Source organism: Rhinolophus sinicus, chromosome 17 (assembly GCF_057876585.1).
Source record: "Rhinolophus sinicus isolate RSI-liver-muscle chromosome 17, RSI-T2T, whole genome shotgun sequence".
NCBI classification, from domain to species: Eukaryota; Metazoa; Chordata; class Mammalia; order Chiroptera; family Rhinolophidae; genus Rhinolophus; species Rhinolophus sinicus.
Genome location: NC_142517.1, coordinates 193,708,756 through 193,733,081, shown reverse-complemented (window position 1 = coordinate 193,733,081; position 24,326 = coordinate 193,708,756). Strand labels below are relative to the sequence as shown.

General features: G+C 37.8%; 1 protein-coding gene across 2 annotated transcripts in view; it reads right to left on the bottom strand.

Annotated features, from left to right (window-relative positions):
• VWC2L (von Willebrand factor C domain containing 2 like) overlaps positions 1 to 24,326 on the bottom strand; it is a 156,996-nt gene that overhangs the window by 70,660 nt on the left and 62,010 nt on the right. The gene's annotated exons all lie outside the window — the stretch shown is intronic.

Sequence of the window (24,326 nt, the reverse complement as noted above, 5' to 3'; positions counted from 1 at the left end):
AAAAGACAGGAGGCTGCAACCTTGATGAGATGATGGAGTCCCTGTCCCAGCCCTCCATCACCTACTCCCTGACTTCAATGTGAGTGAAGGAATGAAAAATGTTTTATTTTTTTAATATTTCCATTACTTTGTAGTTGAACACAGTTTCTAGTTGACCATTTTATTACAGCAGACAAATGAAAGTGTGTAGTGGATGCTTTTTCCAAGAAAGATGATACATTTTGGTGAACTACTTATTCAAAATCACAGGGGGGAATTTTCTTGTGTGTGTATGTATGTGTTTGAGATGTCTCACATAACATACTCTCTTCCATCAGAGCACTAGTGCTTTCTCTGACCTCTGCCTGATGTCTTCTTCTCATGAATATTCACATAGCCCATGCCTTCCCTTCACTGGGGTTTCTGCTCAAATATCCACAGATCAGAAAGGCCTTTTCTAATCATCCTCTACACAATAACAGCCCCTATCATTCTCTGTAACCATCCTCTATTTATTCTCGACTCTTGACATTTTTTACTACATTATTTTTCATTATTGTCTCCTCAGTGATTAAAGCAATGTCTTATACTTAGTAGTTGCTCAATGAATCTTTGTTAAACAATTGAAGTAATAAAGGAATAAAAGCAAAAACTAATGCATGTTTGATTCTGGAAGTTTTCTGAGAAAACTACCAACAAATCAATGCATGTAGAAAAAATTATGACTCATAGCTCATTTCAGGTGCAGAACTTCAAATATCCCGTTAAACTTCAGAGTCGTGCTTGTGACTGTTAAAATAATATGTCTTGTTACAATTGTTCGGTGTAACTGGAAGTGTTTAAGGTAGAAGGCAATTTTTCAAACTTCACTGATTCCCTCCCTTCAATTTTATCTGAAAGAAATAGAATGGTGAGATATAAGCCTCAAAAGGCACATGAAGGCACTCATAAATCACCTTTATGTTGACTTGGCTACATAGTCTCTAATTTTTCTTGAGCTGATATACCCTACATCTCCTTAGTAATAAAATGAACACAAAGTAATGTTTTACATTCATGAAAAATAAATCTGCCCCTGGAATTTGTTATGTACATGCACACAAACACACATACCCAAAACTCAATGGCATTGTTATACGGAGTCTCGGCTCCCGCTCCCCACAAGAGAATGCAGGACATGGTGAGGCCAAAAAGGAACACCCACAGAGCCATAGGTAGGGAAGTCATACCACTATATTCTCGTTGGCGGCTGGGTTGGAGACACAGGAAGCAGGAGCCACACTGTTCGAAACCCTCACTGCTCCGCTTGCAGGCTCAGCCACCATCTTCTTGCTAGCCCCCATTTTTCTGCTAGCCTAACCACAGCAGTTTATTAGTGGCCAATGGCTCACTGGTTACAGCTGACGGCCAACTAGCCACAGCTGATGGCCATGCAATCACAGTTGATGGCCATTTACTACCTGAGCCAGCACCTGTCTATGTGAGGTCGAGAGCCTGGAAACTGCTTTTTGGGGCTCTGCCCCCACAGCATGCATATATATATATATATATATATATATATATATATATATATATATGTATATATATATGTATATATATATGTATATATATATATTACATATATAAATATGTATACATATGTACACTGTCGTGCAGGAGACCCTGCTCGCTGCGCCATCTTTCAGGCGGGGCGGCCTGCGGGGTCTCTGCTCCCACTCCCCACATAAGAACGCAGGATATGGTGAGGCCAAAAGGGAACACCCACGGAGCCATAGATGGGGGAGTCATACCGCTATATTCTCTCTGGCGGCACTATACTCTCACTGGAGGCTGGATCCACACTGTCCGCAAACCGCCATCCACGCTTGCCAGCCCAGCCGCCATCTTCTTGCTAGCCCCCATTCTTTTTCCTCTCTCTCCTAGCCTAGCCACAGCAGTTATATTAGTGGCCAATGGCTCACTGGTTACAGCTGACGGCCAACTAGCCACAGCTGATGGCCATGCAATCACAGTTGATGGCCATTTACTACCTGAGCCAGCACCTGTCTATGTGAGGCCGAGAGCCTGGAAACTACTTTCTGGGGTTCTGCCCCCACATACACACAATATATGATATATATATATATATATATATATATATATATATATATATATGTATATAATATACATATACATGCACACACACATATACAGACACACACAATTTTCTTGTGTTTCAATATCAGGACCATATTGAAAGATTCACCCACTAATTTTTATGTAATATAGTATTCATATAGCTCACTTCCAAAATTTTATAAAATCTGCTTGTGTTTCAAGATAGCCAGGCAGAAACGTTAAGAAAAAGAAATATTGACGATTCAAATAGTTCTACAGATACAACTTGAGCGGATCCTGGTATTCCTCCTCGGTAGGAAGTTCTGGAAATGAAGGTGTTTGAATAACAGGCCTCTGGTGCTCCACAATATGTGCTGGAACCAGGCAATCCATTTCGTTACATTCTGGGTGGCACTGAGCAGCAGACATACACGCCAGGGGTCCAGCAGTTTTGTTCCATGTCCATATAGTGCACAGTGATTGCTATAAAGCAGCTGCCCAGAGCTTGCATTTCCCATCACTTCTCAAGCGGTGAGGTAGAGTACCAAGTGTTTGCCATAGGGATATGGGCAGAAGTGATGGAAGCCACTCATAGGCCAGGCCCATTAGCATTTCCTGGGTGATCCTCACGCTCTTTTCCTGGGTTGGCTGGCTGCATTTTTATGTGCAGGGTGACCTTGGGAAACAGGTATTGAAGAAGGTGGGGCCTCTGTCAGGGTGAGTCACCTAAAGACTGTCTAGAGGAGAGCATCTTTCCTCATGTATCTGTTGTGTGAAGCCACAGAGATTTCAGCTTGTTAAACTGTTTAACACATAGCACTACCTCAACTAGTATACATATGCTGCAGCTTTCACAGCGGTTATAAAGCTACCATCATTAACGAGAGCTGGCTGAGCAGAGAGTAGTAGTTCTCAAACATCAGAATCTTTTGGGAGAAAGTCTGTTATGCATACAAATCCCCGGGCCTCACTCTCAGATTCTGATTCATTAGATCTGGGATGGGGCCCAGAAAGAGGCATTTTCATGACCACTTCAGGTGATTTAGATCCACATTTAGAGGAATTCTGATAAAGAGAATGGATTTGCAGAAATGGCAACTGGGAGTCTGGGGTTGGAAACCGATAGTACGCTAGATCCTGAGCCAAAGCGTGAGCGAGATGATTTTGAAATCAATGAGTAAGTGGAAAGATTGTCAAAGAAAAGTTCCATACTGCAGCAATGAGCACTAGTACTCAGACACCCATGACCCTGCATATTTCAAGGAGGATAAAGGCTCAAAGACAGGATTGCAAAAATGGGGTGAAGCCAAGAAGGAAGCAGTTGACGTTGAGAGATGCAGGAGAGGATAATTTCAGTGTAAACATTTGCAAACAGAAGCCCCTTTAAACTGGCATAATATAATTAAAGTAGATCATTTAAGGGAAGTGATGGTTTTGAAGCCAACGCCACTATCAACACCCATTCGCCTATCACAGAAAAACATGTATAAAGACAACAGCTTAAAATGAATGTCTTTTTTTCTTTTCTTTCCAATACACTATCAAATAAAAATGTTACAGGCCTAAATCCAAAGACTATTCTTGGATTGGATCTTTTCCAATGCTCTAAATTTAACCAGCTGGGATTCTGTATGTACCAGCCTGTTCAATCTTCTGAAAGGTAGAATTTGCCTTTCAATGGGAAATCTCCATTTCACCTCTATGTGGAACAGACCATCTTTTGCCCTCAAAGCTATGGTCTTTTGGTGCAGTATAATTAGCACAATTATAAAATAAAAGGAAAGCTTGTAGCAAGAGGTGAAAGGACCAAAATACACAAATCAACACATATACTACTCAATTATTGACAATTTAGTCAGTCTGCAACAGCTTTAAGCAATAGAATACAATTACATAAGATTTCTCTTTAATTGTGCTTCCATTGGGAAATCAGGTGCATTTGTTAAAAACATCTTTGCTCTGTAGTGAAACCAAACCCCAAAGTGGACACAGCAGAGTGGCCATCATGTTCTTAGAAATAACAATTCAATTAAGGGGTCCATCAGTGATGTGAAAGCTGGTGTTCTTGTAGATTGACAGGTCTGGAGACCTAAGCATGACTGATATTTGTAAAATCATACAGTACAGCACCCAGTGTCACACTCTGTGACAAGGTGCCTGATATCTTGAGTAAATTTAAAAGTAATGGAGAGGAATGTTGCATATGCTTGTAACTAGTCTCTTGCATCTTTCTTTTTTAAAATGTGGGATAATCAGTTCACAAAATATCTGAACTGACTTGTCTTTTTTGAAATATTATTTCCTGTAACTTACATGTTTTGAAGCTGGTCATGAGGATTTCAGAAAGAGGGCATGCTGCTTTTCAAGCTTATGTGGCTTATGTGTAAAATGATATAGTTTGAATGTGAATGTTGTAGGTGCTTGTGTTCCTTTAGGAAACAATAGTCATAGCATTTTCAAAGTTACCAAATATGTTGACCAAGATGATTTGTTTGACACTTACAATAGCCCCGTGCCGTCGTGGAAATATATTAGTGGAACTGTATTGGTTCTCATTTTACAGATGAGGAAACTGAAACAAAAAGAGATTGAGCGATCTGCTGAAAGATTGCACCCCTAAACTTGTGGGACAGTGAGGTTGTCTGGAGGTAGTTCCCAAACACTAGTCAGTTGACTGAGGAAAACGTTTGTTTGAAAGAGCCCCCAATTTGTTATCTTAGGAAGTAACAGGAAAATGAAATCATTCAAATTAAGAAATGCTTGTTGAGAAGCTACTCTGGAATTTCAGGCGAAACAAAGGTGAGAAAGCTTGATGCCTGCCACCAAGCAGCTCACAGTTCTCTGAGGGGAATAAAGCAAACACTTCTGGAACAGATACTTAGCGTCATTGTTGGCTCATTGATGGAAGACAGCGGATAGAAAGGCAGTAGTGAGGGGTCAGCAAATGATGGAAAATAGGGATTGGCTCAGCAGCCTTTGTAATTTAATTTCTGCAGCATTTGGTGACATGACAGTGGAAGGAGAGAGTTGATAAAGATCGCCCCCCCCCCACACACACACCTTAGTCAGGCTCCTATGAATTCTCTTGCCAACTAGACCTTGACATTTGGACTTTTGTGTCCATCTTTGCAGAGCCCTATTTTAGCACAAATTTTGCTAGGGCAGTTCACTGAGAATCCTCCACCCTTGACGTCAATCACCCTCTGTATCTAAATTCCCCATTTCCCAACACCCCTTAGATGATGCGTGATCATCCTGGTCTATCTTCAGCAAGAATCCCGTCAAGACTGTTTAGGCAGAAATCCTCCTTTACCATTGATGTTGCCTCTAAGTAGTTTTTCATTCACTGACAGCCCCTTTCCACCTTGGCTGGAAATCCCCCACTTGTCCATGTTGTATTCAGAATGGAGGCCAATTCTATACTTAGGTTTCTTTTCCCCTATTGCAATAGCTCCTGAATGAAATCTGTTCTTACCCTCTAACTATTGTCAAGCTCTGGATTTTCTTCAACAATGAATTAGCAGAATATTTTCCAGTCCCGAGAAGCATAAAGTCAGATTAATGTAAAAGAAAATAAAACACAACCGAAACTGTTAAAGTGGTCACCAGCATTAAGGTATGAACTACTTAGTTGTTTATGAAAATTCTAGATAAACCAGACCACTTTGATAGCACCAACTAAAGACTGTAATGTATTAGAAAATAGTTCAGAAAAAAACAGGCATTAGAAATCTAAGATTTGTTCTAGGTAGAAACTTAAATGGACAAATGAGAGGAGCAGTCACTTTTCCAGAAGGTTTTTCTACTTGAAGTATGTCCTTGAGAGAAAGAAAAACAAGAAAAAACAAAACAAAAACAATAACGAAAAAAACCAGGACACCAAATTAGAAACTTCAAAAAAAAGTACCAAGTGTTATTAAACACACACACACACACACACACACACACACACACCAAAAAACAAAAAAACATAGTGTGTAACATTTCAAGGATGAATTTTAAGCACATTCAAGTCTTGAGGCAGTAACACCTGCCTAATTCTGATAAACTTTAATTTCTGATTTGACTTCAAGAACCTCTGAGAGGAAGGGGTAAACAAACCTGATCAGAAGAGACTTTGAGACACAAAGATGAGCTGAGAGATTTTCCTCCAAAATGGAGGAGACTATCACACACAGGAGAGGCTCTGAAGAAGGTGAAGGTCAAATTCATTCCTGATCCTCAACTGAGAAACTCTTCAACAACGTACAGAGTGGGGTTTCACTATTTGGTTTGCTGCTGAAACGCTTTGGGCAAAATTTATCTGTCTTAATTCTTCCTAATAGACTTGTGCTCACACTGCATGGGAAAGCTGTTTGCTTTCCTAAACAAAAAAATCCCAAATCAAAATAATTGAAAAGTACTTTATTTTGTGTTTATGAGAATAAATTATAATATTTTATTACACCTAGGACTGAATAAATAATTGAAGGCATTGTAGCAAGAAGAAAAACCTTAGATAAGCTATTTACAGTATTCCCTGTTCATATGGGAATGAGTTTATGCTAAATAAGACTACTTTAGCTTCATTATATACTGATGAAGATATGGTAGATGCTTTCAGCATTAAAGTATAATAACTATAGCAAAGTAGAGTGTCCCTCTCCACTGATTTCTTTTTGAACTTTAGAAAATGGGGGATAGGATTATAGAATTTGGCTGTATATTAGTTCGTTAGCTTATTGACAGCACTGTCTTTGCCACAAAAATGGATGAGGGTGGGAAGCATGCCTCAGAATGAAGGGAATAGTGGGTAGAAGTACCAGAGTATTGAAAGGCAAAGAGACAGAATTCTTAAGGTATTTCTGGGCCTGTGAGCCTAGTCGTGCTCTCAACTATACCTATGCTTAGATTTTTCAGCTATATGCAGTAATAGTTTTCCTTTGGATCTTATTGACATAGGATTAGGTTTTATTTGCACAAAGATGGCTGCCTAATCAAATAACATATGGGTGAATAGGAATAATACTAATTGAATTAGTCATTTAAACCTTGTCTCTCAGAAGCCATAAAGTTCTTCCTTGAGATATTGTTCTGAGATTGCAAGGTTCTTTGTTATATTTTGCCTGGTTTTCTCAGAGAGGGCTAGTCTAATCTAACCTAAATTCAGTGTAATTTCAAAAGCTTAACAGATATCCATATCTATATCTATATCTATATCTATATCTATATCTATATCTATATCTATATATGTATATATATCTATATATGTATACATATCTATATCTATATATGCATATATATCTATATATGTATAATGCATATAGAGATATGTAGATATAGATATAGATATATATACACACACATATATGCAAGTGTATTCCATATTAGGAATATAAATTATGATAGATTTTTAATATAGTTCTGAATTATTTGTTTTTTTCTCCTTTTGAAACAGTTATATTTCTCTGCCACACTGACACAGGTTTGGCCAGGTGACTTGCTGTGATGAATTAAATTTGAATGGAAGTGATGAGCCCCATATGTGAGCGGAGCCTGTAAGAAACATCCCATAGTTCTGCCATTGTTTTTTCCTTCCTCTGCCAAGAAAAGTATGGGTGCCAGATAGGACTGCTCCTTCAGCCTAGACTTTAGAATGAAGAAATTATGAGAAATAGAGTCATAGCCGATTCACATCCAACATATGATGTAAACAAGGAATAATAGCTTATCATGAGCTCCTGAGATTGGGGTTTTGTTTGTTATGTCAGCAAAACCTAATAAATACTGACTGATACATTAGGCATAGCAAAACCCAAAGTTAAGAAAAAAAAAAAGATTATTTAAAGTTAACAATTCAAAGTACCAATAGGTGTCCTCTTTAAATTACAAGTTCCTCTGGTGCATTTATATTATTCAATTTATTTTTTTAAAAAAAGGAATGCATTCATAGCAAAGTCCTCCCCAGTCCCGAATGTAATGTAACTCCATTTTCTTCCTTGGTTGTATTTTCTGGGCTCTGGTTGTTCTGTGTGTCTCATACATACAGTACTCTATGGGAATGCACTGTTGATTTGGTAAATCTTTTGATGCATTGTTGTTCTAAGCTGACAGCTCCTCAGCTGCTCTGCCAACAAATGTCACAAGAGAAGTCACTTGTCACAGCAGCACTTCCTTTGTAATAACCTTTTATGGTCTTTTTGATGGACTGTGGAGCTCTCTGAACAGCTGTTTCCTATTGTGACACATTGCACTCGGAGAGCTGTGCCTCCCTGATACCAACCCCTACCTTTGGGGATAGTCGTCACATGCCCTCTTGCTTACAAGAGGCTTTGTGCTGCTTAGTGGGTCACCGCGTGTCATATTGTGTGTCCCAGAACTACACACAGAAAAATCACTCTTTGACGTCTCCTCTCTTTGAGTTGCTCATCATGTTTAATTCTCTAAGATTAGCTGTTACCATGCTTACTTTTATGCGTCTGATATTATATTCCTGAGGCCCTACAATATTTTAAGCCTCAATACTTTGCCGTTTATATCTGTAGCAAAAAAAGATGTGTCAAATAAAAATACAATATCATCCTCTTTATCAGTTGCCAGATTTCTACAAATTTCAGCTATTTCCTACTTAGGAAAGAACCAGAAAATTAGGTTGGAATGCAGGAGGAAAAGCGGGAGAAGAACACTTACTATGGGCCTTTTATTGGGCTAGAAACTGTAGTGACTAAAAAGTAGATATTTTACCTATGTTGTGTATCTGAAGATAAAGCTCAGAAGGTTCAGAAGTAATATAATCAAGGTGCCATAATTAATGGAGCTGGGATTCAAACTTATTTCCAACTGGCTCCAAAGTTCTTTTCTTTCTTCTACGTGATGCTGTTTCTTAGAATTAAGTGAAAAAGTTCTTAGGGCAGAAGGGAAACCATGATTTGGATAAGGTTATGTAAGCTTCCTAGTTAATGACAGAGTTGAGAATAACTTGCTCTAAGTTATCATAATGTTCTATGAATCTAAGATGGTTGCCCCAAAGCCCATTACTTTATTCTATTGGAGAAAAGCAGAGAGGATTCTTCCATTCATTGTTGTTTTCCTATCAACATTTTGGATCTGGGATTTATTCCTTCCCTGATGGTTCTCTGATGGCAAAGGTGTCTTTTCTCCACTCCAAGTTTAACCTGTGTCTTATCCTTTGCCTCGTAAATATCCCCATCCAGTCAAGACAAAACATCAGAAATTATCCCTTTCTTTTTCTACATATTTAGCTTCTCTCTCTTTATTGCATCTTTCCTTCTATGCAGAACACATGGAAGACTCTCCTGGTAAAAAAAGATACCTGCCCTCCCCAGTCCATAGCTAAATCACTTGCCATGCTTTTGTTGCCTAACGTTTTTAAAAATCGAGTGAAAGTTCAGATAACATAAAATTCCCCATTTTAACCATTTTAAAGTATAAAATTCAGTGGTGTTTCGTGTATTCATAAACTTGTGCAACCATCACCACAATCTAATTGTAGAACATTTTTAATCACCCTCCAAAAAAACTCCATACCTATTAAACAGTCCCTCTCCATCTCCCCCTTCCCTAGTACCTGGCAATCTCTAGTCAGCTTTCTGTCCCTTTGGGTTTTACCTGTTCTGGAAATTACACAGAAATGGAATCATACAACATGTGGCCTTTTGTGTTTGACTTCTTTCACTTAGCATGATATGTGGCCATGATTCATCTTTGTTGTAGCTATCGAGTACTTTTTAAAGCTTGTGGTCTATGGACCTTGATTCCAACCTCTTACCCTCATTCCCTCTGTCCATGTCTGACGTGCCCTCTGTGCAACATCCCCTCTCCTTCCTCAGCCTCTCTCCTTCCTGTGCGTCATATGCACCTGAAGTTCTTCTTTTGTAAACCTCTTCACAGGTTCATCTTCCTTTACCTGACACTTAGATATTAATATTTTCTAGGGTTCTACCTACAGCTCATTTTCCATCATAGTCGCTTTTTGATGATTTACACCTTTCCAAGGCTTTGGCTGCCACACTTATTCTCATAAATTCCCACAGTATTACTTATTGGGTTGTTCTGCTCCTTTCCTTCCTACCCCTTCCCTCTCCACGTATCTTGGGCTTGATTCTCCCCTCTCTCCCCCATCCATGTGGTTTAATGAGATTCTTAGCAGCGAAGTTCCCATGACATAATTCTCCCAATGAAATGGTCAGGGGACAGGCATATGACCTACACTGGACCAATCAGAAACCTTTCTTAGAAATTTGTAGTTGGAACCAAAAAGGAAGTTTAGATTTACTCTTTTTTCATGTGCATACCTAAATCACATGAGACTGGTAGCTATCAGAGGTCATGTTTTTACCATGTGGCCTGAGAAACCAAAGAGGAGAGATGAGATAAGGAGAGTGAGCCCTTATAAGCCCAGGTCTCAGTCTGTTCCTGGAGCTTGGTTACATCCCTGCCCTTGGGATCTAACTGATCCATTCCCAAATATAATATCAGCTTAAATTTGCTCTGGGTATCTATTTGCCTCTGCAAACCCCACTCAGCTATTTGTGGCAGACTGGCTAGATGATGGCTGTGTCTTCTTCTTAGGCGCACAGCTAATCTTTTCCCAGCCTCCGCTCACCATCTTAGTCCTCTTGCATTCACTGACTAGTTCTTGTCAAAAGAATGTGACTGCAGGTGACATGTTACTTCTGGTCTTAGTCACTTAGGAATAAGTATGCTTTCTTTAGTTTCTTCTCTCATCAATGCTAGACACTGCCAAGGTGACCTTGAAGCCACATGTTGAATATATAAGGCCTTAAATGATTGCACAAAGCAGATCACCATCCATCCAAACACCAGCTAAACAAGAAATAAACTTTTATGGGGTTAAGCCACTGAGATTTGGAAGGTTCAGCTATAAACATTATAACAATATTACTTACCCTTACTAATATGTTGTTTTGCAGCTAGATCAAATTCAATATGCCCAATACCACACTTATAATCTTCCCCTTCTCTCCAGTCCCCTAATCTTAGTGACTGGTTCTGAATTGGGGAAAACAAACAAACAAACAAACAAAAAACCCCAATCTTTCCTCCTGTGTTTCTTCTTTACTCTTACATGACTACCATATTCATAATACTTTTGACACCAGATCTGTAGAGGTTTCCCCCACCAAACAATTCTCTGTAACACCAGCTGGTGTTCTACAACTTAACTCAGTTCTGACACCATCTAGAGATAGTGTCGGATCCCACAGTTTAAGGGCTCAGTCCCACAAGACTGCCCCCATCTCACTTCCAAAGCCAATAACAAGTCCAGGTTGATATCTGTGCTTCTGACTGATCAGTTATGAATCTGAGGCTCCCCAGACCCTCTCCTTGGGTTCGATTAATGTACTAGAGTAGCTCACAGAACTCAGAGAAAACTTACTTACATTTACAAGTTTATTAAACAACATGATAAAAGATACAGTTAAATAGCCAAGGGAAGCGACATACAGGGTGAGGTCTAGGAGGGTCCCAAGCACAGGAGTTTCAGTTCCCAAGGAGTTGGGGTGCATCATGCTCCCATTACATGAATGTGTTTGCTAATCTGGAAGCTCTTTAGACACCGTGCTTTTGGGATTTTATGGCGGCTTTCTCACAGACATGATAAATTATTAACTCAATTTTTGGCCCTTCTGTTTCTCCAGAGAAGTGTAATGGTCCTAGTGGTCTTATTACTTAGGAATTTACAAGAGTTTTGGGAGGTCTATGTCAATAACTGGGAGCAGAGACCAATACATAGATAGATAGATAGATAGACAGACAGACAGACAGACAAACAGACAGACAGACAGAGATACAGATATAGATATATAGATATAATCTGATAACTTCTACCATCCAGTGAGCCAGAAACCTCAGCATCATATTTGACTGCTCCATATTCTGTAATTTCCAGTTACAGCTGGTCAGCAACTACTACTAATTTCACATATTTAAAATCTCTACACTCAGAACTGCTAATGCCCTTGGTATTTCTTGATGGGTTATCACAGTAGCTTTACAACTAATCCTCTAGGTTAACTACGTTCATATCATTCTTTCCTCTTCTGCTATCGTAAGCTTTATAAACAATCATTTATTTTTTAATTTTTCTTCATAAAGTCTTTTTAGTGACTTTGTAACATCTTCTGGATAAAAGTCTATGAAATTCCATTTATCTGCCACCTGTCATCACTCCCTCTGTACTCATCAGTTAGAATTCTTTTCTTGAGCACTAGTTGATATGATGATGGCCAAGGGTGACTCAAATAGGGAACCAAACCAACAGCAGCTCTATGATTAGCATGTCACAACTAGTGACGTAGTGTAATACTCCAACTCTGTCCAATGTGGTTTCTCTATTTTGGCTTGTGACCTATCAACCCAATCAGATTCTCTATTTTAGGGGGGGGTTGAATGTGAGGTATATGAGCAACATAAATAAAAAGAGCATCACAGAAAATAGAGTTTTAGTGAAATCCAGCAAGTGAAGGCATCTGTGAGCAAAAGCTATGAAGCAATAGAAGCTATAGTAAGCAAAATCCATAAGGTATAGAGGAGAGGAAAGAATTTGGTGGGGAAGAAGATGTAGATTTTGTCATAGTAGAATCCAAGTCCAAGAGGATTAAATTTAAGGTGTGGTGAGTCCCTGGAGTAAGAATAACAGATACTCATTTAGGAGGAAATGAGTTTTGCTGAAGTAGCCAGAATAAAAATAAGCCTAAAGCTGATGCTGTAGGCTGATCCATCTTCCACTTTTCCAGTCAGACCTAACAGTTCGGATTATGAGGTGTTTTCTGTTGTTCTTCTCTCTTTCACCTAACCTAATAAACCCCATCACTTGAATTAAACTGAGTATTGCAGCTTCATTGCTTGTAACCAAAAAATAAAATCTACAAGTCACCATGACTTCTCTATTTGCTTCTCCAGCCTTCAATCATTGTACCTCCACTCACGTCAGATGCTTTAATCATGCTGTATACACAGTGTTCCTGAATGCGCTGTGCTGAGGTATTCTTGCATTTTCAAATGCGGCTCCTTGTTTTATGAAAGGTCTTTTGTCACTGGCTGATTTCTATTCATTCTTCAAAACATAACTTTGTGGAAAACTTCTTTTGGGTGACTTGCCTGACACCTTACTCTCTCCAAGATATTTTGGATTGTTATGTCTCTCCTCTGTATCTCCATAGCACATTGGGTACCTGCTAATTTTTCACATTGTGTAATAATCAAATCTTCCTTTGACTATCTCTTCTTATAGGCTTGTAAGCTTCCTAAAAGCAGCAGGTGTATCTTGCTCACCAGTGTATGCCCAGAGCTTGGCACACAGTAGGTGATCAATAGTCAGAACAGTAGGTACTCACTAAGTAACGGATCAGATACCTTCAGTTCTTCAAGCCAATGCTTGCTCATTAGTAGTGGATATAAAATTAAGATTGCTAAATTGCATTAGTTTGCTTGAGCAGCTATAACAAAGTACCACAGACTGAATGGCTTAAACAACAGAAATTTATTTTCTCACTATTCTGGAGGCTAGAAGTCTGAGATCGTGGTGTCAGTAGGGTTGGTTTCTTCTGAGGCCTCACTCCTTGGCTTGTATATAGCTGTCTTCTCCCTGTGTTTAGAGGATCTTTCCTCTGGGTGGGAATCCTAATCTCCTCTTACAAGGACACCAGTCATATTAAATTAGGATCTACCCTAATAACCTCACTTTAAATTAGTTTCAACCAATAAGGACACAGCTCAGCCCATAACACGAAACTGACAAATTTGGTAAATTGTTTTCTTAGAAGCTCTGAGTTCAGCTTAAAGGCAAAGTGCAAAGCAGATTAAAAGTAAAGTAAAAGCACTTAAAGCAGACTCAGTGATTACACAGAGAAGTTATAGTTGATAATGAAGGGGAAAAAAATAAATGAAAAACAAAAGGCCCAAACTAGACATTGACATGCAAAATAATGAATGTAGACATAGACCTTGCTCCTTTAACAAAAATTAACTCAAAATGGATCATAGACCTAAATTTAAAATGAACAACTATAAAAACTCGAAAACTATAAAAACTCCTAGAAGATAATACAGGAGAAAATCTAGGTGACCTTGGGTATGGTGATGCCTTTTTAAATAAAACATTGAAGCCATGATAATAAAAGAAATAATTGGTAATCTAGACTTCATTAAAATTAAAGAACTTTTGCTCTGTGAAAGATAATATTAAGAGAATTAGAAGACAAGCCAAAGAGTGGGAGAAAATGTTTGCAAAGCACATATCCGATAAATAACTCATCAAAATATACAGAAAAGTCTTTAAACTCAACACTAAGAACACAAACAGCCCAGTTGAAAAACGGGCTGAAGACTTTAACATCAAAGAAAGTATACAGATGGCAAATAAGCATATGAAAAGGTGGTCCACATCATATGTCTTCAGGGAAATTAAATTATAACGATAGTGAGATACCCCTACACACTTATTAGAATGGCCAAAATCCCAAACACTGACAACATCACATGGTGGTGAGGATATGGAGCAACAGGAACTCTCATTCATGCTGGTAGAAATGCAACATGGTACAACTTTTTTGGAAGACAGCTTGGTATGTTTTTTTTTTACAAAACTAAATACTTTTACCACACGATCCAGTGATCACACTCCTTGGTATTTACCCAAAGGAGTTAAAATTTTATGTCCATAAAAAAAAGCACATAGATATTTATAGCAGCTTTATTCATAATTGCCAAAACTTGGAAGCAACAAAGATGACCTTCAATAAGTGAATGTTTAAATAAACTGTGGTATATCCAGATAATGCGCTATTATACAGCACCTAAAAGAAATGAGCTATCAAGTCATCCAATCCTTAAATGCATATTTCTAAGTAAAAGAAAACAATCTGAGAAGTTTGCATACTGTATGGTTCCAGCTATATGACATTCTATAAAAGGTATGGAGACAATAAAAGATCAGTGGAGATAATAAAAAGATTTATGGTGGCCAGGGGTTAGGGAGGAGGAAAGGGATGAATAGGCAGACCACAGAGGATTTTTAGGGCAGTGAAAATACTATGTATGATATTATAATGATGGATATATGTTATTCTACATCTGTCCAAATTCATAGAAAATATACACCAAGAGTGAACTCTGATGTAAACTATGGACTTTGGGTGACTATGATGTGTTAATGTAGGTTCATCCTTGGTAAAAACTGTACTATTCTGGTGAGTGATATGATAATGGGAAGGGTATGCAAGTGTGGGGGCAGAGGGTATCTGAGAAATCTCTGTACCTTTCTCTCAGTTTTGTTGTAAACCTAAACCTGCTCTAAATGCAAATCAAAACCACAATGAAATATCACCTCACACTTGTTAGAATGGTTATTATCAACAAGACAAGTGTTGGAGAGGTTATGGAGAAAAAGTACCCCTCATACACTGCTGGTGGGAATGTAAATTGGTATAGTTACTGTGGAAAACAGTATGGAGGTTCCTCAAAAAATTAAGAATAGAGCTACCATGTGACCCAGCAATCCCTCTTATGGGTATCTACCCCCCAAAATCTGCAAACATTTATCTGTAAAGATATATGTATCCCAGTGTTCATTGCAGCATTATTCACGGTGGCCAAGACATGGAAACAACTGAAGTGTCCTTTGATAGATGAATGGATAAAGAAGATGTATATACAGAGGGTGCCAAAAAATATATATACATTTTAAGAAAGGAAGAAATTGTATTAAGATTATGCTGATGGTAACCACTTTGAGTAACTCTTGTAATTGCAGAAGTCAAATGTGACATGCATTCATCTTTTGTTATAGGTATATATTGAGTATTACAATTTTAATACAGTTTTTTTCCTGTCTTAAAATGTGTATACATTGTTTTGGCACCCTCTGCATATACAGTGGAATATTACTCAGCCCTAAGAAAAGATGAAATACTGCCATTTTCAACGGTACTGACAACATGGATGAGTCTGATTTTGATATTATCATGCTAAGTGAAATAAATCACACAGAAAAAATTGAGAACCATATGATTTCACTCATATGTGGGATATAAAACTGAAAGCAACAAATGAACAAGACAAACAAATAAAAATTCATAGACACAGACAACAGTTTAGTGGTTAGCAGAGGGTAAGGGGGGAGGGGAGGTGGTAGAAGAGGGTAAGGGGGATCAAATACCATGTTTCCCCGAAAATAAGACCTAGCTGGACAATCAGCTCTAATGCGTCTTTTGAAGCAAAAATTAATATAAGACCCATTCTTGTTTTACTATAAGACCAGGTCTTTATAATGTAATGTAATGTAATGTAATGTAATTTAATAATGTGATATAATATAATATAACATAACATAATAATGTAATGTAATGTAATGTAATATAATATAATATAATATAATATAATATAATATAATATAATATAATATAATACTGGGTTTTATATTAATTTTTGCTCCCAAAGATGCATTGGAGCTGATTGTCCAACTAGGTCTTATTATCGAAGAAACATGGTATATGGCGATGGAAGAAGAACTGACTTTGAGTGGTGAACACACAATGCAATGTATAGATGGTGTATTATAGTACACTTGAAATCTATATGATTTTACTAACCAATGTCACCCCAATACATTTAATATTAAAATAAAACAATCAAAAAGGGGGAAATGTGTATAAAAAGCAATAAACACAAAACAAAGTCTCCGCTAGCCAAGTCATTGAACAAAGTATATCATGATCCCCTCAGCATGTGGGTGCAGTAGGGCTCTCATCACTGCCTCCCTGAATAGCTAATTTCTACTCTGATGGAGATGTGTATAATTACCGGAGTAGTAAGGGTCCTGTTCTGGTCAGTTCTATGAAGCCGCCACATGAATAAAATAGTCTGCGTGCGACACAGGAAGAATTAAGGGAAGGTGGCAAGCTGTCACAGATCAATTTTCAACCCCCAGTCTCCTAAGATTTCTTGTAAGAACATACTATTACAAATAGTGATAACTCAGTGTGCAGAGGGTATATGAGAAATCTCTGTACCTTCTGCAAAAAATCTCTCTGTGTGAAGTGATAAATAGGGGATTCCAGGGCTGCAAGCTCTAACTCCTACTTTGCCATTGATTCCTGCATGTACCTCCCTAAGCCACTTAACCTTTCTATGGCTCAGGGTCTTATCTGTAAAAACCGACGGGATGTGACATTCCTCATCAGATTGTTGTGATAAATAGGCAATTCAAAAGGGCTCTGCATATATATAATTAAAGCTTAATATAGCAATGGCTATTTTCTTTTCACACACACATACACACACACACACAGTCTACACACATATTACATTGCATGGTAAGGAAAAATACTTCTTAGAATTATTCTCAGATGAAATGATCAAATATAGGGGTCTGGGTCTACATAAACTGTAGCTTTAATAATTTATTTCTATGGACACACTGTTTCAGCTTTATATCTTTTAATACCTATCCATGGAATTAAAATTTCCCTGGTATTTATTTCTTTGTAATTGCCTTATTCATTCATTTGGCAGTGTTGACCCTCCTGGGCAAAAAAAAGATGAAAGAGATGGGATTACTGTCTTTAAGAAGAAGTGACTTGAGAACAGTTACAATCCTAAACTATGAGTGCAGGTATATATATATAATAGGTATATATGTATATATATAATATATGTATATATATATACATATATATGTGTGTGTATATATATATATCTATATCTATATATCTATATCTATATCTATATCTATATCTATATCTATATCTATATCTATATCTATATATATAGATAGATAGATATATATATATATATATGGTAGTGCTGACACAGAGGAAGACGAAAGCACATTTATTTCCTATGTGAATGATGCAAATGTGTGGATTTCAGCCTACCACCACATTTCTCAGTAAGACTCTTCTCTTTCCCCTCTGTGACAGGCAATGATCTAAGTGAGTTTCATAGATTATTTTTCATCTCTTATGGCCACCCAATGAGGAAAACATTTTTATTCGCTTCATTTTTCAGATGAGGAAAAATAGACTCAGAGAGCTAAATAACTTACCTAATGTCACACAACTAATGAATGGCAGAGCTAGATATCAAATCCAGGCTTGTCTCTTTACAACTACTCATTATTTCTTCCCCAACCATTTGTGCTTAAGATACAGAGTTCTAAAGGTAGGAAATGTTTGTTCTTCATATCTCAGTTTCAAACAGCCCCTTAATAGTTTTCATGATGATACGTTTTTATGTTTATAAAAATATTCATAATCCAGGAAAGGGTGTTGCTTAAAAGTTCATCGTATGGAAATTTCGACATTGACATTACCCCGATGCTTACAATTTGTGAGAACATGTAATTTGCAAAGACCAAATGTAATTATGAAAAAAAATAACACAAATGTTATCTATCATGTTGCTTCACTTTTTACCATGTCTTAGAAAAGCTTTTCAAAGGAGTTTAAACATGTTAGAAATGAACCATACTTTTGAGATGGGCAAACTTCATTGGTTTCTACCCGATATATCTTAACATAGCATCCATGTAAAGGCCTAAGTGTGACTTATGTTCTCAGTGACTAAGCTACCCGACAGGAGATCATTTACCATTGTTCTGCACGAGCAGTGCTTCTTGCCTGGCTGGCCAGCTGGCTGGTAAATGTATGCCATTGTTCACAAGGGGAAATTGGGACAGCTGAAACTAAGTACATGAGATAATCACAAATAACTAGAGTTTGGAGGGCTCTCAGAGAACATCTAGTTCAAGGCTGTTCATTTTAAGACAAGGGGCTGAGGCTTGGAGTGGTAAAGTGAGTTGCCCAATGTCACCCAATAAGCTAGTGGCAAATCTCAGGGAAGAATTCAGAGCACCTGAATCCTTCACCATACTGGGTTGAATCGTGTCTCCCCAGAATTCATGTCCACTCAGAACATGACCTTACTTCAAAATAAGGTCTTTGCAGATGTAACTTGTTAAGAGGTCATACTTGAATGACGGGTGGGGCCTTAATTCAACAACTTGTATCTTTATAAGAAGAGAAAACAGACACAGTGATCCATGAGGGAAAAAACTGGATACAGAAGTTGAAGTGATGCATCTACAAGCCAAGGAATACTAAGGATTATCCATAACTACCAGGAGCTAGAAGAGGCAAAGAAGAATTCTTCCCTAGAGCCTCTGGAGTTAGGATGGCCCTCCCCACACACCTTGATTTCCGACTTCCAGTCTTCACAACTGTGAGAGAGTAAACTTCTGTTATTTTAAGCCACACAGTTTGTGGTACATTTTTATGGCAGTGCTAGGAAGTTAATGCAATCTCTTCTACTTAATCATGGCTCATCTTGGGCATCTTTCTTACTAGATCAAGAGCCCAAAGTGTGCTGCTGCTGCCAGTGGGTTGACAGTCCTACCCTCAAATATGAAGGACAACATTTTAATATATAAACAAAACGGTCTCTCACTCTCACCAGACAAACACACTTACTGTTGTTTGTGTTCCAATTAGCTGTAAGTCACCTTACATCTCATCACAGGAAGCAGTGACCTATTTAAATTGAATGTAAATGTATTGCTGCTTGCTTTTACACCAAACAGGAATAAAATGGGGAAAAATGACTTCCTGGTTGTTGTGGGTATTGAAATCTAGAATTGTTAAGAGAGCATAGATTATTGGAAGTCAGTGTAAGAGACATATTAAAATTCTGAGCACTGGATTCCCACAGAATTGATGGGCACATTGCAATTTTCAAACTGCCCCCCCCCCCCTTTTTTGCCAGCTATATTGTTCCGACTTTTACCATGTTGATTGAAGTTGAAAGTCTAACAGGAAAAACACCAAAATGACCCATTAACTCAGATTACTGTACTATGGTTCGGTTTATCAGAGTCTAAACTCATGTCCAACTCTCGATTGATCTGCCTTCTTGGACACTGTAGCTAGTATAGCTGGAGACTCTTTGCACTCAATCTATAGCCACACAGGAGTAAAGGAAGGTGGAAAACATAGGCTCTGTGACCAGAAATGCTGTTTTAGACCGAAGCACTTCAGTTTTGTTTATATGACACATCAATAACCAGTCAATTAGAACTTCACATTTCAAGCCCCCTCATTCTTATAATGGGGAGGTTGGGAGAGAGAGTGTATTGATTTCAAGCCTACTGCTTGTGTACTGCTGCCTGCAAACAAAGGGAAGACACAGGAAGGGGTAGGAGCTTTGTGTCAGGAGTGGGCCGTCAAAAAATATTTGACATATAGACTGAACGCAAGTACTTTTAGGGCAAATGGTCTTTTGACACTTCTACTCACCCCTGGAATGGGCAGTTTCTCAGTATCCAGGACAATACGTTTTAGGGAGGAATAGGGCAGAAAAAGAAAAATCAAACTGGCCGTCAGGTAAACTAAAATCTATGTTGGATGAACATTTTTATTTTAATCTTACTTTTCTACCAGTTTGCAACACCATCAGACATAGTTATTGCTCTTGTGTAAGAGAGTAGAAGAGAGAGAAATTTTTCTTTCGCTGGTGCTAGGGTCAGTGAGAGGGGATGGTCCTCATTCTCAATAAGGAGTTGTGAGGAAGGAGGAATTGAGTGGTGTGTTTTAGGAGGAAGCTGGTCTGCTTTACATCTCCTTTGGAATCCTTTATTTCACTTCATTAGAACTTTTAAAAATATTTGACATATAGGGTATTGAATGGTATTGATGAGCATGAAGAGGATGGAGGCCTAAGGCCAGCCTACACTTAAGGCTATGAACATACGGACTGCCCTGTTGGTCTTTGTCCGTCTTTGACTACTCATGTTAGTTATTCTGCCATGTTTGGTACGTCCATGTCACTTTTCTTACATTTTCTTCCAATGTTGCAATTATCAGTATCCCAGACTCAGGTATTATCTGCTCCTTTGAAATATGTGCTATAGACAAAGAAATTGGTTTGCTTTTATATTCCCCCCACCATTTATTGCATTATGTTTCCTATATTGAGCATTTCTTCACCTTGTTATCCAAGAACATATTTTTAAAGTTATACTAGGCACTGGTATCTGGGAAGAGTTCTCTTGCACAAGCATGGTAATGTTACTTTTATTTTCAAGAATTCAATAAGGTATTTATGATGCTTTTTAAAGAAGGTAAGCTTGATAATACTGGCGTTATTATATTCTGAAGTTAGAATTCAAGTCAATACTTTTGATATTTGTAATAGAATTTAACATCAGCACTATATAGTTTGTTAAAATTTAAAAGCCAACATCTTAAGGTATGTCAGATATCAAACTGTTATTTGTAATGATTTTCAAATATACCATTGTATCAGTTGTCTATTGCTGCTAACCACCCCAGAATTTAGTGGCTTAGAAGAGCAATGATTTATTATGTCTCATGTTCCGTGGATTGACTGGGTAATAGGCCTCTCCTGAGCTCACCCACAAGGCTTCAGGCAGCTGTCAGGTCAGGTGGTGCTGGACTAGCCTCATTCTCAAGACTGAGATCCCGGTGCTGGTTGTCAGCTGGACCCTTTTCTCTGTGTGGTCTCTCAAATTCGGTAGTCTACCTGGCTTCATCACATGACCGTGGGAGTATTGCAAGAGGATGAAAACAGAAGCTGCTACATCTCTTTAAGGCTTAGCCTCAGAAGTCTCCCATCATTTCTGCTACATGCTAGTGCTCAAAGCAATTCATAAGGCCAACTCAGATTTGAGGGGTAGAGAAATAGACTATGCTCCTATTTAGTGGGAGGATGAGAGTCACACTGAAAAAGGATGTGCACAGAGGCAGGACATTGGGGTTACTACTAAGGACCCCTATCATCATTTTCCAAGTTGGTTCTTTCTTTGGGAGTTGGCATCTCTCTCTGTCCCTCTAGTCTTCCTCCCACTTGGCCAAGTAGTCCATGTTTGGTTTTAGGTTAAGATTAAATAAGTCACTTTATCCTCCTCTGGCAAAGACTGTTAGTTGTCCTTCAAAATTAATTATTTCCTTCTTCATCAGAAACAAATCCCGTTTTTGTCTGTTGTTTTTTGTTTTGTTTTTTCTTTAACTGGGCACATAAACCTCTAAGTTCCCAACCCCAAGAAATGCTACATGATTCCTGGACTGATTTCTTCTAGATTTCCTGACTGTCAAAGATAAATACATTTCTAAATCATCTGAGCACTACTCCTTGGGTTTCTCTAATATTTGCAGATAAACTTGAATGCTAACATAGCTCCCTTTGTTTTATAATTAGAGAGCCATTCAGAATGTACTGAACCCATCACCAAGTTGTTGTTTATTCCTCTTTTGATATCATACAGAGATAGGAACTTAATTATCTTCTTCCTTGCGTTCAGTCAACCATAACTTTAAAATATCACCAAAAATCAGTGACTTTTGGATTTTCCTAGGTTTGTTAATTCAAGTTATCTGTCTCTTTTATTAACATGGAAAATTCAGGAGCTAGTCATTATTTTTTAAAAATACTAAAATATAGAAACTAATAAAACCTAATTGGATCTAATGTTCTTACTGTTTGCTCTACTTTAATATAATAAAAATTGAAGAATGGTCAATTTGTTGAGAAAGTAGATCCTTTAATAGGTTTTATATGTTCAATTACTTCTTTATGGTGGTTGCAGAAAGAAATTACATGATACACAGGGTGACTGTAACAAGAAAGAAAAGTCTTATGGATAATGTAAAGTAAAATATAATATTGTTGGTGGACTGTAAAGACAACTGTAAAACATATTAGAAAGGGAAGTTTGCTTCATCAGTTTTGAATGGCTTGATGCCATAACAACTAAATGAGTTTGAGATGACCGCACCCATGTGCAGAATTTGCAAAGGGAGTGAAGCTGCTCCATGATTTAAGGGCTCCTCTCTTAGATCAAGGATATTAAAGGGTGTCAGAAAGTGGGTCAGAGTGGGGAGGCAACATTGTTAAGGAGACTTTTGTGGAAATAGCTGTTCTGCCTGAGTCCTCACACCCCACTTTGGAGGAGGGATATATGGCCCTACTAGTTCCTGACCCTGAACCTAATGAGGGGGCCAAATTGAGAGCTTTGGAATATGTTTCCTGTATTTGGGAGACTATGTTTGTGACTTTAACTGCCCAAGCCCCTGGCTCAATTTCTATTTAAGAGCTGGGAAAGGTAACTCCCACCAAAGAAGTTTAAAAATAACAGAGTTAAAAAGAAAGTTGCATTTGTCCATAATCTATGGAAGCCTTGATCAATAAACTAAGTACATGCAGAACATAACCTGAACAAAACAGGCACTTTGAAACAGTTTATTCTGAAACCTCCGAAGGAAAAAAAAAAAAAAAAAAAAAGCACAGGACCAGATGGCTTCAATGGAGAATTCTACCAAACATATAAACAAGAATTAACACCAATCCTTCTTAAACTCTTCCAAAAAATTGAAGAGGAGGGACCATTTCCAAACTCATTTTGTGAGGCCAGCACTACCCTGATACCAAAGCCAGACAAAGACATCACCAGGGAAGAGGATTACAGACAAATATCCCTGATGAATATAGATGTAAAAATCCTCAACAAAATAATAGCAAACTGAGTACAACAGCACAATAAAAAACATCATACGCCATAGCCAAGTGAGATTCATTCCTGGGATGCAAGAATCATTCAACATGTGAAAATCAATTAATGTAATATACCATATTAACAGAATAAAGGATAAAAATCATATGATCATCTCAATAGGTGCAGAAAAATTTTTGACAAATTTCATTAAAATTTCATGATAAAAACTCTCAACAAACTAGGAAGAGAAGGAAATTACCTCAAATAATAAAGGTCATATATAAAAAGCCGACAGCTAACAGCATGTTCAACAGTAAAAACTAAAATAATTTCCTCTAAGATCAGGAACAAGGCAAGGATGCCCACTCTTGCCACATCTTCTATTCAACATAGTACTGGAAGTCTTCCCTAGAGAAATTAGTGAAGAAAAATAAATAAAAGTCATCCAAATTGAAAAGAAAAAGGTAAAATTGTCCCTGTTTGCAGACTATATGAATATATATAGGTATAGATATATAGAGATATGTAACCCTAAAGATCCCATTAAAAATTGTTAGAATTACTGTGTAGATGCTATACACCTGAAGCTGAAGTAGAATATTGAATGTCAACTATTTTATAATTAAATATATACTTATATTTAATTATAAATATAAATTCACAGGATGTGGAGTACAGCATAGGGAAGATAGTCAATGGTATTGTAACAGCGATATACAAT